This window comes from Salvelinus fontinalis, chromosome 6, assembly GCF_029448725.1.
Source record: "Salvelinus fontinalis isolate EN_2023a chromosome 6, ASM2944872v1, whole genome shotgun sequence".
In the NCBI taxonomy this organism is placed as follows: Eukaryota; Metazoa; Chordata; class Actinopteri; order Salmoniformes; family Salmonidae; genus Salvelinus; species Salvelinus fontinalis.
In genome coordinates this window covers 30,217,215-30,231,977 of record NC_074670.1, presented here as the reverse complement: position 1 = coordinate 30,231,977, position 14,763 = coordinate 30,217,215, and the positions used below count along the sequence as shown (strand labels likewise).

The 14,763-nt window shown below is 42.7% G+C and overlaps 1 pseudogene; it reads right to left on the bottom strand.

Moving 5' to 3' along the window:
- Window positions 1–1,128: 1,128 nt before the first annotated feature.
- On the bottom strand, window positions 1,129–12,415 carry LOC129858593 (DC-STAMP domain-containing protein 2-like; annotated as a pseudogene).
- Between the last annotated feature and the right edge of the window lie 2,348 nt (window positions 12,416–14,763).

Below are 14,763 nucleotides of genomic sequence, written 5' to 3'. Positions count from 1 at the left end.
AAATTGGGTCTTACTATTGCTGATCTTTCATCAGAATGTTGATCAAGGTGTCCTTAGTCCTGATGAGTCGTTCAATCCATTCACAATGGCAACTTTTCCTCTTCATTTAGCCTGGGTACTGGTCGACTGGCACGGTCCCTGTCCAAAGTTAAAAAAACTCACAGAACGGAACACGGCAAAACTCCCGAAAAAATTCAAATAATCTGATTAAACTATATTGAAAAAACATACATTACGATGATATGGTCACATGTATCAAACAAACTTCGAGACGGAGATAGTTTTCATCCGTAACGTCAGCATAACAAAAGACAATTGCACCTCTAAAACGCGCGTTTCAGAAAACCGGAAGTTGTCGGTCACGCTAAAGAAATAGGTCTTATTTCACGTCAGTACAAGATAAACAAAAAATTTCTCCTCTGACGTCTTCCTGACACCCAGAGGAAGACTAAGGAAGTGTGTTTCGGGTCATAGGTGGCGTGACCATATATAGGCAGAGCGTTGAAGCGAGCATACACATCTTGCAATCTTCTTCTGGCTCAGGGAAAGTGCTGTCAAATGACCTGTGTTTCACTCAGAGACAAAATTGAAACGGATTTAGAAACCATAGCTTGTTTTCTATCCAATGGTATATGGTTATATGCATATAGTAACAGCAATAATTGAATAAGAGGCAGTTTAATCTGTAGAGGCAATTATGCTAATGTGAAAACAGCACCCCCTGTATTCTCAAGAAGTTTTTAAGCATAACATTTATGTCTGTTCTTTTGTCCTAGAATCAAGATAAGCACATCTGTATTGTTGTGCAGTGCTGACCTGCCTGTTCCCATGAAGTCTTGGCATTGTTTCAATTCTATGCATGGTTCACATTCCTCTTTCTCCTAGACTCCCAGACCAGCAGACTACTGCAGAACAAGTTCTATTGTGCCTGCCCAAAACCACAACCTGAAGTGGCTATTGTAAACAAATCTATCTGTGGATCTTTTTATTTCAGTGTAGTTTTTATGTAACTGACAACCCCTAACTCGTCAGTGTTTGCAGATCTAAACGAAATGGATAGGTGTAAGCGACAGCTAAGTCCACTGGGAAGGTATCCATCTATTACTACACATACCTGGTTCCCTCAGATCAGCAAACACAGAAGTGGTAAGGGCTAGAGGAGGGGGTTTGGGACTGGACAGATAAGGAGAGACTTGTGACTGGGTCATAACGTATCCGTTCTCGTTTCGGGTGGTACCTGGCTGGCACACACGAGCCTCCTTAAGCACTTGACGTAGCTTCCAGTGAACACAATGAACAAGGAGAGTCCATAGAGGAATCCTGTGTTGAGAGAGAGGAAGCAAAGCAAACAGCTTATTTTGGCCACTGGGTGTCAGTGTTAAACAGCAAAAAAATACAGAGACCCTGTAGAATTTACTCCATATCCCTAGGCCAAGGCATAGATACAGATAACTGCCAAAATAAAGGAAACACCAACATAAAGCATCTTAATAGGGAGTTGGATCACCACGAGCCAGAACAGCTTCAATGCACCCAGGCATTGTCTGTTGTGTCTGGAGCTCTATCAGAGGGATGAGACACCATTCTTCTATGACAAATTCCATCATTTGGTGTTTTGTTGATGATAGAAAACACGGTCTCAGGCACCGCTCCAGAATCTCCCATAGGTGTTCAATTGGGTTGAGATCTGGTGACTGAGAAGTCCATGGCATATGGTTAACATTATTTTCATGATCATCAAAACATTCAGTGACCACCTGTGGATAGGAGCATTGTCATCCTATGGGAGCATAGCCATGGTAGCAAAAATAATGGGCCAGAATTTTATACATCACCCTAAGCATGATGGGATGTTAATTGCTTAATTAACTCAGGAGCCACACCTGTGTGGAAGCATCTGCTTTCAATATACACTGCTCAACAAAATAAAGAGAACACTTAAACAACACAATGTAACTCCAAGTCAATCACACTTCTGTGAAATCAAACTGTCCACTTAGGAAGCAACACTGATTGACAATAAATTTCACATGCTGTTGTGCAAATGGAATAGACAAAAGGTGGAAATTATAGGCAATTAGCAAGACACCCCCAATAAAGGAATGGTTCTGCAGGTGGTGACCACAGACCACTTCTCAGTTCCTATGCTTCCTGCCTGATGTTTTGGTCACTTTCGAATGCTGGCGGTGCTTTCACTCTAGTGGTAGCATGAGACGGAGTCTACAACCCACACAAGTGGCTCGGGTAGTGCAGTTCATCCAGGATGGCACATCAACGCGAGCTGTGGCAAAAAGGTTTGCTGTGTCTGTCAGCGTAGTGTCCAGAGCATGGAGGGGCTAGCAGGAGACAGGCCAGTACATCAGGAGATGTGGAGGAGGCCGTAGGAGGGCAACAACCCAGTAGCAGGACCGCTACCTCCGCCTTTGTGCAAGGAGGTGCACTGCCAGAGCCCTGCAAAATGACCTCCAGCAGGCCACAAATGTGCATGTGTCTGCACATGTCGATGTGCTCGCCAGAGGTAGCCTGACTGCCATTAGATACCGAGATGAGATCCTCAGACCCCTTGTGTGACCATATGCTGACACATACACATTTGTGGCCTGCTGGAGGTCATTTTGCAGGGCTCTGGCAGTGCACCTCCTTGCACAAAGGCGGAGGTAGCGGTCCTGCTGCTGGGTTGTTGCCCTCCTACGGCCTCCTCCACATCTCCTGATGTACTGGCCTGTCTCCTGCTAGCCCCTCCATGCTCTGGACACTACGCTGACAGACACAGCAAACCTTTTTGCCACAGCTCGCGTTGATGTGCCATCCTGGATGAACTGCACTACCCGAGCCACTTGTGTGGGTTGTAGACTCCGTCTCATGCTACCACTAGAGTGAAAGCACCGCCAGCATTCAAAAGTGACCAAAATATCAGCCAGGAAGCATAGGAACTGAAAAGTGGTCTGTGATCACCACCTGCAGAACCATTCCTTTATTGGGGGTGTCTTGCTAATTGCCTATAATTTCCACCTTTTGTCTATTCCATTTGCACAACAGCATGTGAAATGTAATGTCAATCAGTGTTGCTTCCTAAGTGGACAGTTTGATTTCACAGAAGTGTGATTGACTTGGAGTTACATTGTGTTGTTTAAGTGTTCCCTTTATTTTTTTGAGCAGTGTACTTTGTATCCCCCATTTACTCAAGCGTTTCCATTATTTTGGCAGTTACCTGCATGTTAATCTTAGGGGAAAGTTCTACCAGATATTTTAATGTTAAAAGTCCACAAAAAATATATTTACTGAACAAAAATATAAACGCAAAATGTAAAATGTTTGTGCCATGTTTAATGAGCTGAAACAAAAGATCTAAGACATTTTCCAAACACACAACAAGCTTATTTCTCTCACATTTTATGCACAAATGTGTTTACATCCCAGCTAGTGTCCATTTCTCCTCTGCCAAGATAATCCATCACCTGACAGGTGTGGCACATCAAGAAGCTGATTAAACAGCATGATCATTACACAGGTGCATCTTGTGCTGGGCACAATAATAGGCCACTAAAATGTCCAGATTTGTCACACAACACAATGCCACAGATGTCTCAAGTTTTGAGGGAGCATACAATTGAAATGCTGACTGCAGGAATGTCTCCCAGAGCTGTTGCCAGATAATTTAAATGTTCATTTCTCTACCATGAGCCGCCTCCAACGTCGTTTTAGAGAATTTGGCAGTACATCCAACCGGCCTCACAACCGCAGACCACATGTAACCACGCCAGTCCAAAACTTACACATCCGGCTTCTTCACCTGCGGAATTTTCTGAGATCAGTCACCCGGACAGCTGATGAAACTGAGGAGTATTTCTGCCTGTAATAAAGCCCCTTTGTGGGGAAAAACGTATTTCGATTGGCTGGGCCTGGATCCCCAATGGGTGGGCCTATGCCCTCGCAGACCCATCCATTGCTGCACCCCTGCCCAGTCATGTGAAATCCATAGATTAGGGCCTAATGAATTTATTTAAATTGACTGATTTCCTTATATGAACTGTAACTCAGTAAAATGGTTGTGGACTATATTGCCACTCCTATTTGCCATCGCTTCAATCTAAGCCTACAGGAAAGTGTGTGTACTCAGTAAAATGGTTGCGGACTATATTGCCACTCCTATTTGCCATCGCTTCAATCTAAGCCTACAGGAAAGTGTGTGTACTCAGACCTGGAGGGAAGCAAAAGTCATTCTGCTACCTAAGAATAACCAAGTAGATTTATGCATACTTCAAGGTAGCTGTCTTGGCCCTTTACTTTTTTCTATTTTTACTAATATCCTACCACTAGCCTTAGTAAAGCCAGTGCGTATATGTACACTGATGACTCAACATTATACACGTCAACTACCACAGAAAGTGAAATCACTGAAAAACATAAAGATCTGAAGTCAGTTTTAGAATTGGTGGCTAGTAATAAGCTAGTCCTAAATATATCAAAACCTAAATGCATTGTACTTGGTACAAATCATTCGCCAAAGCAGCGGTTTCCAAACTAGGGTTCGCGACCCCATGTGGGGGGGGGGGGGGGGGGGGGGTCGCCTGATATGAAAATGGAGTTGTGGAGTCTAAATATATACCTTTATATATAAATTATTAAACCAGAGAGCGCTCTTAGATCATGGGAAAAGGCCGCACTTGACCGTTGCACTTGAATCATTCCCACGGTGAATGGCTAGGCCCACTACGATATGAAACCATACACTATTGCAGAGACTTTGATATTACCGGCTGCAATTGATATGGTGAAAACAATGTGTTGGGAGGCAGAGGCACAGAAACTCACGTCAATACCTTTGTCAGATAACACTGTTAAACAAATAATTTATGCTATTGCTCCCAAACAAGAGGAAACTCTGACTGAATTGTGCCAAATGTGTTTAATTATAGCCATGGTATAAAACGGATAATCAACTTGTGGCTCTATGCATTCTCTGGAAAATAATGTAACTCCATGGACGGTCAGTTCCACTCCACTAAGGCTTGGTGGAACACACCTTTCACGTCGTTCATTATTTTCCATAGAATGCATAGCCCCTCATTTCAGTATTGTAAATGTTCTATTCTACATTTGTAATAAGTGTAATAATGTATTGTATTATTGTATTTATAATGTAGGCTGTTTTGTTTTCATGTAATTGTTTTATTCCTGTTTGGACCCCAGGTAGAGTAGCTGCTGCCTTGTCCTTGGGGATCCTAGTAAATACTAAATACTACTAGTCTAAGTGTTACCTACGTATGAGCATGTATCCTGAGTGGTCTGGCTCTGAAGGCCCTTCTGCATAATGGCAAAGGCAGCTACTATGTCCTTGAAGATGTCCGAGGCATTGCCTGTGCCATTTACTTCCACTACCAATACGATGGGTGCTAGAGTGAGCACAATGTCTTGGATGATGTTGTTTGTTCCAAATATGGTTTGATATACAATTTCATTAGAATAATCTGTACTATAGTATTTAATTGGAAACTGATGTCCAGTTTAATTCCTTTATTGGACTGAATAGAATGGAGTAAACTGATAGACTTCAGGTTCCAGGCAAGGTTATTCATCACACGGAACAACCACTTTCTCTCATAAAATAAACTGTTATGTCCAAAATAACAGCCCAAACAAAATGTGTACAAACAAAATAGCTGTACAAACATGTTTTGAGACTCGGTTTGTTAGCAGTGTTTCTGGTTTCATTCAGGTAAATATACTTTTTGGAAGCAATAACGAATGCACATATTATACCTCTCATCTATTCCTGTTTTTAACCATGTACCTGTGAGTACACTGATGGGTGGGGTGGCTAGTAAGATTTAAATGTATTTATTACAGTAAATAACCTTGAACTGAATTGACCTGGACATCATCCATTTCCCTGTAGCCGGACTGTCTCACCTCTGTCCACGATGTCCCCCTGGGCTTGGTGGTGCACCAGGTCAAACATCCAGAAGACCACCAGGTCCAGTGCCACCACCAGGCATCCAATGGCTATGTGCCTGAGAATGGACACTGCGCTGAGGGCAGCCGTCTGCCGCTCGCTGGCCGTCAGGTACACTGACACTAGAGGACAGAAATGGGAAAGGGGAGGTCAGGTGGGTGTTTTCCCTGCCATGACATCAATGTTACACTGACTTTCTCGTTTCACCTTTCTAGATGTTTTTGTTGTTGTTGTTCTCTGTCATTTTTTTATTTCTCTATAACCTTTCGCTCCCTACCTTTTCTACCAACACCCACACTGCTTCCCCCCTACAATCCATTTATCTTTTCTTCTCCTCTTTCCTGTGCATTCTTCCTGCTCCACTCACATGGTCTGATATAGGTGCGGGCCTCTCTCTGGCTGAGCGGTTAGACAGGGGGTTTTCCCTCTCTAGCCAATCTCTCCTTGAGCTCCTCAAACTGCTCTGTGATGTAAGTGTTGTCAGTCATTCTGGTGCAGGTACTTGTGTTTGTACAGGACAGCCCTTTAAAAAACACACACACACACACACACACACACAGTATAGAGCAGGGTTTCCCAAAATCAGGGGAAACCCTGCTATAGAGTATACCGCTCCTTGTCAAACCTTGTTTGCATGACCCATGTGAATGAATATAGACCCACCGTAGGTACATTAGCAGCAGAAGGAAGAGACCTATGTAGGCTATTAGCACCATCACTTCCTGGAAACGTCCCAGCTACACCGACACTTCCTCCATATCCTGTGACACCTGTTGCAGCGACTGACTGCTGTTCACATTCATGTCAAAGTGCATAGAGGCCGATATGTTGAAATCAAACTCCTTCATCTTCTCGAAAGCTGCTATGGTTGCTGGAAGAGAGCAAAGAGGCACTTCAAGAATGTGCCACTGTGCATTTGTGACTGTTTAGAATGGTCATCAAAAAAGAGTTACAGTAGAGTTATGCAATTGAAAAATGTTCTACCTTGGAATAGAGAAGTAGTAGAAACTATTATAAGGGCAAGGTTTTTGTACCTCTGCACTTTACTTATGGGCAGAAATCTTTGTCTTCATGTGGCCAACAATGTAAGAAGGGATGATGCAAAACAGCTGACCAACTGACATGAGAGGAATGTATTGATAATTACTGTCCTCATACCTACAAATGACATAACCTCTAGCTAATTTACGTGACAAATGCATCTCTGCATCACAGGCTCTATTCATTGTCTCATAAAACCATTGTGAACGGTCATTAAAAGTAAACCCAAGTGTCATGTCAGGTTTATAAGACAGCATTATATAGGATTTATGACTCATAGTTTAGCAAGCGAAATGCCACCATTCACTTTATGCTGAGAGCAGCATTCTAGATCTCCCAAAGGCCAGGAAGTGTGTTTCATCTTTTCTTTCTCTTCTTTCTTTTCCTCCTGTCTCTGGCCCTCGGGTCATGTTTGGATTAAAAAGTCACCAGTGCCCGGCTGGCTCCTGGCTGGCCCGAGAGCAGCGGTGGATATGAAACAATAATTCATTTGAAAAGAAAACAGGGGAGGCAGATGGATGGAAGGGGGAGGTAGAGGGATGGAGGGTGACTCACGGCCATGCTCCTCCTGGGAAATGTGAGAGGAAACCTGAGGGCAGTGTGGGGCTGGAGGGTTTTAACTAGGCCTTGGCTCCTAAGTTACCCTGCCCTCCTAGGTTAAAGAATAACACAGAGCACCGCAGAGCTACCAGAGAGCTAGAGAGGAGGGCTGTGCTGTACCTCCACACTGATTGTCAACCTCACAACAATAGGTGATCCATTTTTCCATGAGCTAACATATTTGTAGTCAGCAATTTTCACCAAAATCGGAAAAAACAGGCTTGGGTGCAAAAAAAGGGAACATTTTAACTGAGTTTCAAAAGATTTTAAACTACTGACCACCCAGCTAGCACATAATGTTCTGAGAACCATATGTTGTTTAGAGCTTGGTGAGAGCGTGGTTGTCCTATGGATATTTTGCATGCAACCTTCCCATAACATTTCCTATAGGTTTCTTCATGGTTCTATTTAAAGTAATGTTCTGAAATTGTTCAGAGATCGTTAAGAAACAATGTTCTTCGGTGGTCATTTCAGTATAATGTTTTCTACAGCTTTCCTCATGATTCTAATTAGTAATGTTCTCAGAACGTTAAGAGAACGTTTAGAAACAATGTTCTTCTATGTGAATTCAAGAACTTCAGCATAATGTTTTCTGCAGGTTTCCTCATGGTTCTATTTAAAGGAATTTCTCAGAATGTTCAGAGAATGAAGTTCTACTATGGGAATTCCAGTACTTCAGCATAAAATTTTTGCAGGTTTCCTCGTGGTTCTATTTAAAGTAATGTTCTCAGAACGTTAAGAAAACTTTCCATAAAAACCACAAGAAAACATTAACCTTTAAAGAACATAAACTTTCCATTCTCAGCATCAACAAAGCTATCTCTATCCTCTGTCTTGTTAAGCGTTTTCAGGTGTGTTGGCCACACCTGTGTCACAGCTTTCTTCCTGGGGTGAAAGAGAGGACCAAAATGCAGCGTAGCCAGTGCTCAACATGTTTAATATAATAACAAGTGAACACCACAAACAACAAACAAAATAACAAACCGTGAAAACCGAGACAGTTCTATCTGGTGCAGAACAAACACAGAGACAGGAAACAAACACCCACAAAATCCGAACACAAAACAAGCCTCCTATATATGATTCTCAATCAGAGACAACGACTACCATCTGCCTCTGATTGAGAACACACACTAGGCTGACATAGAAACAGACAAACTAGACACACAACATAGAATTCCCACCCAGCTCACGTCCTGACCAACTAAACACATACAAAACAACAGAAAACAGGTCAGGAACGTGACAACCTGATCTTAATGAGTGCTTGTTTCCTTTGAAATAGAATCTGTTTGAATTGACAAAAATGTATAGCTTTGTATTAGTTCAAAAACATGGCATGCTAGCTCCATCCTCATGGAGCAGTGGACTAATTCCATGGATAGAGAGCAGAATATCATAGGTTTAAATCTCACTGACACCATGCCACAATAAAAAACAAATGTGTTTGCATGATTAATGCCTAAGCAAATTAATTTCCATGTGTCCTATCTATGCTTGGAGTTCAAAACAGTAAACCTAAGCAACCAGTGTTATTAAAAGTCTTATTGAAACATGTTCTCAGAATGTTATTTAATTATCTTAAAATAACCTAGAATTTCCATTTGTTAATAAAACCTCCCAGGAAAACTCAGGAAACCATTCAAAAGCCTTAATTAACGGTAAGGAAACGTTTGGCTTCATTCCCACAACCAATGGGAAACCAAAAACGTACATTCCCAAAACTGCTAAGGAACCAAATGTGCTAGCTGAGAATGACTTAAAAACAGAGAACAAACGTCTCAGATAAAATATGTAATGGTTAGGAGGCAAGGCCCTAACAAAGTTGTCCTTCATAATGGCTCTATAAAGAGAAACATTGAGCGAAGACTGCGACAATACAAATATGACAACCTAATTATAACACTACCATAGATTCTTATTTTTAAACAACAGACACCTTTCACAGTGATTGATGTCCTTTTCATATTTTCTTTGCTCTATTGATACAGCTGTATATGTGCTAAAGCCTCTCAGGTTCCTACTCTTGCGATTTGAACCTGCTTCTCTGTGGACAATAATTTATTAATCTGACACTATGACAAACAACTACCCTTCCTCTACTACTGACAGCTGATGGAAGTAAGGGTGAGTGAGGATAGTGATTCTACTGTATGATGGAACAACATGTCAACCAACCTCGAGCGAGACCACAGAGGGGGCGGAACCCATCCACAATGTGACAAAGGAAGTTGAACGCAGACAGGAGCTCCATGCAGTCATCACGGGCATCATAAAACAGCTTGTTACATTTCTTACAGGGGGTGCCCAGTTTGTCATTACACATCTCGCCAATGCCGACCAGGAAGTGTAACACATTTCTCAGGGAACGAGCTGTAACTGGGGGCATAGGGCACAGAAATCAATGGAAGGCTTCATTTGGAGAGTTCAATTGTTAGATACAGTAACTGTACTAACAGTGTCTTCAAATAATGACAGCGCTAGAATAAGCATGGCCCACAGACGTACCTGCTGGGTCTGGTTCATGGCAAGTTCGGCCCCACACCACGCTGCACGGTCAAAGTTTTCCAGGGTGTTGGTCATGGGGCCCTGGACCAAAATGGAGAAGATGAGAAACAGGAGGAAGTTCTTGCCCTTCACTGTGAGGAAATTCAAAAAAAGGTACATTAGTGGTACCCAGAACAAGTTGGTCTACTGAGTATTGCATTGTAGGTCATTCCTTCCACCCAGGGGCGTTTCTCCGATTTTTTTCCTGGGGTGGCCAAGGGGGGGCCAAGAACCAATCATGATGGCTCGCCATGGGAAATCAGCAAACTGGATCACAAATAGCTTTGAAAATTCGCTTAACTGCGATGCATTGCATTGAATAACTGTTTCAACTGTTAATTTGTATCTGCCCTAATTTATTCAAATAAATGAATTTGAAATTATCCATATGAATCCATATTCAAGTTATTGAGGATCTACACTGATCTACACAAAAAACGACCTCTCAGTAGTAATGGAAAACTTTAACCCCTGAATGAACGTCTAGTTGGGTTCTTTGGCTAAGCAAAAACAACTCCAGCCATTATCACCTTGGCTGCTTTAGCTTTATTCACCCATCAATAAGGGACATAACGTTCTAGAACAATCATCACATGCCATAGTCTACAGCAATTAGCTAGCACTAATTAACACATTAGCTCAGCATCAAGATTAAAAACTTGAGTTTATTTTCCTGTCAAGTCAAACAGCAGTTACCTACACATCTTCCACCTCTGCACTGCTTTTGTCAACTCAGGGGCGGACTGTGACCGGAAATCGGTCCTGGCATTTCTAACACTAGCCCATTTTCCCCCCACTCGAGGCCCCCACAACGGCCCATTTTTTTCCCCTTGAGGCTCTCATAAGCCAGATCATGAAAATTTTGCACAAAAAAAGTTAGACAGGCCCACTACAAAGAATATGGACCAGCCCTTCTGGCATCTCCAAATTGACTGTCCTAAAGAGATTGAGCCAGTGGGTGAGCTACTTGTAAACGTGGAGGCGTCGCCACTTCCTCATAACTCCTATATGAAAGATAGCATACGTAGTGTTTTATTTTTAGTAAATGTTTATTTTCAAAGCAGGGAAAAATGTTAACAGGTTGGAGGTGCCTGTGGGGTATTCTGGCGTACACAACAAAACAAAGGTTCATTCCCGGTGTGGTAATACTGATGATTTGTCGCCACAGATGGTATGTTTACATAGCAGGCTAAGATAACTAACATGGCAGGTTAGGTGAATTAATGTAATGCGTTAGGAGAATGAGGTTAAGGTTAGGAAAAGGATTAGAGTTAGGCTTAGCTACAATGCTAGTTGTCAACAATTGTTGTCCCCGACCCTACCACTAGATTGAGCTGTAGGCCTACTCCATCTAGCCACAATGGAAGAAATGTAAACAAACAATCTGTGGAAGACAAATCCTCAGTATCATAATACCATGGTAACCATGTGATTTTGGAATTGTGAGCTTATTGGTCCGTTTGAATTAATTGTTTGTGTGCTCTAATTGATTGCAGGTAGGCTATGACATGGACGCACCTCCACCTGTTTTGTACAAAATGGGGGTCTTTCCCTTCTACTGCAAGTGCCTTCACCAGCCTGGGAAACAATATATCCAGTTTGCATCAATCCCGTTTGTCTCTCTCTGTTTGAAAGGCTACGTTTAGACAGGCAGCCCAATTCTGATATTTTTTCACACTAATTGGTATTTTGACAAATCACATTAGATATTTTCCAGAGCTAATGTGATTGGTAAAAAGACAAAATAGTGTGTTTAAAAAGATCAGAATTGGACTATCTGTCTAAATGTTGCCAAAGTGTTGATTTGACTGTGTACGCACAGCACATATACCATTTTTTTGTGGTATAGTTAAAACAATCTTCATATGTAGGCTACTCACTTGAACACAGCATTGGCATCATGAGCACAACATTCGCTCGCACGTGGATGGAGAGGCCCGTGCCAAATGCTGAGAGGAAAGCTATGGCGATCGTGGTATACACGCAATACCACAGTCCTTGGTTCTGTACGAACAGTGCAGTCATTCCGTACACAGGGGCGAGGAATAGGCCAAACAAAAACCCACCCAAACTCTGCACGAGCCCACTGAGACGAGGATCACGGAAAGGTTTGGTCTTGCTTCGTGGGCGACGCCTTGGGAATCTTGTCAAAAAGGTTAGATATTTAGGCTAAACTCACCCATCAATGACAACATTATGTAGTAAGCCTATGCATCTCAATAATGTCAATGTATTTCCTTACCGCTTGAGGACCCCCCTCAAATGCTCCATCGCAGCTTGGTCACTTTGCACGAACCTTTGCCGAAGACCATGTATGCTATGCTGTCCCCATAGACATAAGATTTGTTTTCTTATTTCTAATTTTGTCACTAGGAAATTGTTATTGTTGCAGGCCTCCACAGAACTAAGTTGCATTATGAGGTCACCAAGATGGAGTTATTCTTCTTTCTTCTGGAATTATTCCCTTTTCCTGCTTATAAACGAGTGGATTCAAAATTATTTAATGGCAGTGACGATGGTTAAATTGAGTGAACTCAGAAGACTAAAAAAAAGAACCACATTCCAGTTAGTAGATTCCAGATAATGACTTGGTGTTTGTGCCACTGAGGATCAATTTGATAGACATAGACAACTTCAATGTACTATACTTACCGTGTGTGTGTTTTGTCACAGCCTTGGAGAGGTTCAGTAGTTGGTTCTGCCAGATTTTGCCCAAAGGTTCCTCTTTAGTCAGTCACAGGAGTTCCCAGTTGCTCATTTCTTCCTGGGAGCATTATATGGTGCAGGTAGGGTTGACTGATTTCACAATGCTACAATGTTTCGGGTTTATAATTTGGCCAACTCATTGTGAATTCTTCTCTCCAGGTTTATTTCTGGGTCTCTTCCACAATGTCACAATGCCCACTGTAAACAGGCTCTTAGCAGGATATGCTTTTGTTGGTGAGTAGATTGTGGTACTGCAATTGAACACTGTTTGGAGTCAATCAGTAAAGTAAACAAATTGGAAACATATTAGTCATGCTCTGTGTGTATTTTTCAGCTGTATGTATTCTGGGTGGGGCATTTACCTCCTACTTTCGCTGCTCGGTTCCTCTGATCTTTCCCAGCATGCTCAGCTACCGTGGCAGTACGTACCTCATGCTGTTTGTCCTCTACGGCCTGTATAGGGGTAACTGAAAATAGCTCTGGAAAAATGTATTGCCTTGATACTTGCCAAATAGCTTGCAGTATGGCATCGCTGTGGTGCAAACCGGCAATCCTCTGATCACCCTGTTCTCTCATCCTGTCAGGCCCATCCACCGTAATGTCCAGGATGTGGCCTTCTCTATGGGGTTCAACATCGAACTCCAGATCAAACACAGCAAGGTCATGTGGAGGGTGGTGATGGAGCCCTTCATGGAGGTGGTGCAGGGTTTTGTGGTAAGTTGCACATTATCATGTTCACTATAGCATTAGTGGAAACCAAGACTGTTCTCAGGGCAGGCCTGGTTCTAGCTAAATATTTGCGATGTGAATTTTGGCTAACCCTAACCCTTTTCCTAAACCTAACTATCCTAATCTGCCACGTTAGTTATCCTAACCTGCTGCGTAAGTTCTCCAAACCTGCTACGAAAAGTCACTAATGCTAGTCATAACCGGCAGATATGCCCTGACAGCAGTCGGAGTATCCACTAGGGCGATAGTTCACTATTATATTAGTTCAGTAGGTTTGTGTCACATTATCGACTGATATTTCAAGGATATGCCCCAACGTTTCTTTCATGTCATTACTGGGTCAGGGGGATAATGGGGAGTTCCAGGAGGAGGCTAAGAGTGTGAGCATGAAGTTTCAGAGCATCAGATATGAGGTCATGGGGAGGTATGGCTATGGGAGGTATGGGAACAGGGCCCTGTTGTTGCTGGCAACAGCACCCAGGATTTGTATGCAGCAAAAACGATGATGCAATGTGTCTGAGTATTGGTTTACGTTTAAAAACCTATTCAGCAGATTGAATGATGAATGAAGATTAACATGTGTGAATCTTTGTATGAACATAACAAGATTCAACAACTGAGACATAAACTGAACAAGTTCCGCAGACATGTGACTAACAGAAATGGAAAAATGTGTCCCTGAACAAAGGGGGGGAATCAAAAGTAACAGTCAGTATCTGGTGTGGCCAGCAGCTGCATTAAGTACTGCAGTGCATCTCCTCATGGACTGCACCAGATTTGCCAGTTCTTTGCCAGTTCTTTGCCAGATTTGCCAGTTCAGAATCAAAAGTAACAGTCAGTATCTGGTGTGGCCACCAGCTGCATTAAGTACTGCTGTGCATCTCCTCATGGACTGCACCAGATTTGCCAGTTCTTGCTGTGAGATGTTACCCCGCTCTTCCACCAAGGCACCTGCAAGTTCCCAGACATTTCTGGGGGAAATGGCCCTAGCTCTCACTCTCCGATCCAACAGGTCCCCGATGTGCTCAATGGGATTGAGATCCGGGCTCTTCGTTGGCCATGGCAGAACACTGACATTCCTGTCTTGCAGGAAATATTGCACAGAATGAGCAGTATGGCTGGTGGCATTGTCATACTGGAGGGTCATGTCAGGATGAGCCTGCAGGAAGGGTACCACATGAGGG